Genomic DNA, 3021 nt, shown 5'->3' on the forward strand with positions numbered 1-3021 from the left:
CAGCTACAATTCTTCAGGTACGTTCACCTGAGCCATGTTATTGTGTTCTTCATTCTTAAGACAGGTTTGATGCACCTGTCCACGCTACTCTACCCTATGCAATATTCTTCACCACTGTATATCCATTGTAGACTATATCTATTTGAACCTGCTAACTGTCATCGAACTTTGGTCTCCTCCCACAACTTTTACTCCACCTAATTTCCTCCGTTACCAAACTGACGATTCCTTCAATCCTCAAGATGTGTCATAACAGCCGATCCCTTCTTTCTGTCACACATGTCTTATTTGCCCACTGTCGGCCCCGTTAGCTGAATGGTGAGCTCGCGCCTACCATGTAGTGAATGCAGGTTCGATTCCTGGCCGGGCCAGAGATTCTCACCGCTCGGGGACTGGGTGTTGTCGTGTCCTCATCATCACTTGATCGTCATCGATACGCATTTCGCCCAACGTTTTGTCATCTCAAAAGACTTTCAACTCGGCGGCCGAATTTCGCCAGGTGTGGAGTCCTGGTTATCAATGCCATACGATCATCATTTTTCCCTATTTTGATCTACTGCCTCTTGATAAGTTACTCTCTCTGCCCATTTAATCATCAGCGTTCGTCTGTATCACCTCATTTCAATAGCTTTCTATTCTTATCTTTTCTGAACTACTTATAGTCCGTGATTCACTTCTGTGCAAGGCTATGTTCCGGACAAATATTTTACTGCCCAAATAGCAAAACCCGTTTACTACTTTTAGTGTCGCATTTTATTAGCTAATTGTCTCACCATGGACTGATTTCATTCGACTACGTTCCATTACCTTTCTTTTGCTTTTGTCGATGTTCTCCTCATAATCGTTTTTCAAGATAACATCCACTTCGTTGAACTGTTCTTTCAAGTCCCTTGCTGTTTCTGACAAATTAAATGTCATCAGCAAAACTCTCCAATTTTTTATATGTTCTTGAAACTAAATAATCTTTCTACACTTCTCCTTAGTTTCCTTTACTGCCTGCTTATGATGCATACTCACTTCATCCCCATCGACGCGTGAGTCGCCGAAGTGGCGTCAAATCGAAAGACTTGCACCCGGTGAACGGTCTACCCTACAGGAGGCCCTAGACACACGACATTTACATTTTATGATGCATACTGAATAACATCGGCAATAGACTACAACCGTGTCGGGTCTAGTGAAGCATGGGATACACCCCGTCGGCTTTGGCCAATCACGTCATACATTACTCATAGATAGAAAAGTCTTCACTTCGAGCCATAGATAATAAAACAGTTCTGTGTTCCGGATAAGAGCTATCATTGTACATTAAAATAATTGAATGTGGTTTTAAAAGAGATCGCTGCATATTGCTGAAAATATTCTTAGTGTGCATTTATTAAATTAATTGGTTGTTTCTAATTCATTCGGTACTTAATAACATTCCTAATGATATTGAGGTAATCTGGACTATTTATTAGTATCTTATTTTAGAACAATTTTTAGTATCTCTCTTTCGTTTGTAGGTATGGATTTATCTGTTGCGATTAATCTTGATGATTTACGAGAGGCTATGGGCGAAGACATATTGGCCACGATTTGTTTTTTGCAAATGTGTGGTCTTATTGCTGAGTATGTTCGATGTCGATGCGGCGAAGATATGCGCCTCACTAGTGTGTCTCGTCGCCGTACTCACGACTTATTCTTATGGCGTTGCAGCAGAGGTAGGTTGTGGCTATCCATTAGAAGAGGGATGTGGTTCGAAGAATCTAAGCTCGTCTTGAGAGACATTATGAAAATCACTTACTGTTGTTGTTTGAGATGTCCTGTCTGGCCGTGTGCGCATGAATGTCGTGTGAGTAAGCGTACAGTTGTGGATTGGTATTCTTTTTGTAGAGAAGTGTATGGGGAGTACACGAAATATAGGTGGCCGTTGAGGGGGGGGGGGGGGGGGTGTTATGGTCGAAATCGATGAATCACATTTTGGCAAAAGGAAGTACAACGGGGGGGGGGGGGGGGGGAACCCCCGTAGGATTATGGGTTTCGGGGGTAGTAGTTTCAGGTCAAGAGTGTGACGATGTAGTGTTCAAAGTAGTACCTAATCGAAGGAAGGAAGTTTTGGTCAGCTTAATTGAAGATCACGTTGCAGAGGTTCCATTGTAATTTCAGAGAGTTTTCTTCATACAGGGATTTAGGGGAAAGGGATCATCATCATCTCGTAGTAAATTACAAATGGTTCAAATCGCTCTGAGCACTATGAGACTTAACTTCTAAGGTCATCAGTCCCCTAGAACTTAGAACTACTGAAACCTAACTAACCTAAGAACATCACACACATCCACGCCCGAGTCAGGATTCGAGCCTGCGACCGTAGCGGTCGCACGGTTCCAGACTGTAGCGCCTAGAACAGTAAATTTCAATACTGAGTTCAGATCATTATCCACAGGCACAGGCACCAATAGCATAGAGGGTTATTGGCCAGCTGCGAAATCTCTTGTAGGGAAAGGGAAACCCCAGATTTTCACACTTCAAAGTCACCTAGGCGAATACGGTATTCATGGAGACATAGTATTCCCCAAACACACTGCCCGTTTAAATGTTTTATTAAACATGTTGGTCAAATTTACCGTCCGAAATATGTTAGCTAATTTCACATTAGGATGGCGGGTGGGGGTAAATGTGCGTTCGTGTGTGTGTGTGTGTGTATGTGTGTGTGTGTGTGTGTGTGTGTGTGGGTATGTGATTTTTGTTGATGTCTTTCTAGGCGAGCTTCGGTTCTTTTAGGAAATTCCCGTCTGGTAATTTCACTTTTCCATTTTCTTCTTTTACTGTATTTGACTACTTTGACGTATTTCATTGTTGCATTGCACCAATACGTATGTTTTCGTGTACTCCAGTACTGTACGTAATAGAAATTTCGCAGCTGTCGTTCTTCTTTCGTTTCCGATTTCAGTACGATTTTTTCAAAATGGCTCTGAGCACTATGGGACTCAACTGCTGAGGTCATTAGTCCCCTAGAACTTAGAACTGGTTAAACCTAAC

Source organism: Schistocerca americana, chromosome 5, assembly GCF_021461395.2.
Source record: "Schistocerca americana isolate TAMUIC-IGC-003095 chromosome 5, iqSchAmer2.1, whole genome shotgun sequence".
NCBI classification, from domain to species: domain Eukaryota; kingdom Metazoa; phylum Arthropoda; class Insecta; order Orthoptera; family Acrididae; genus Schistocerca; species Schistocerca americana.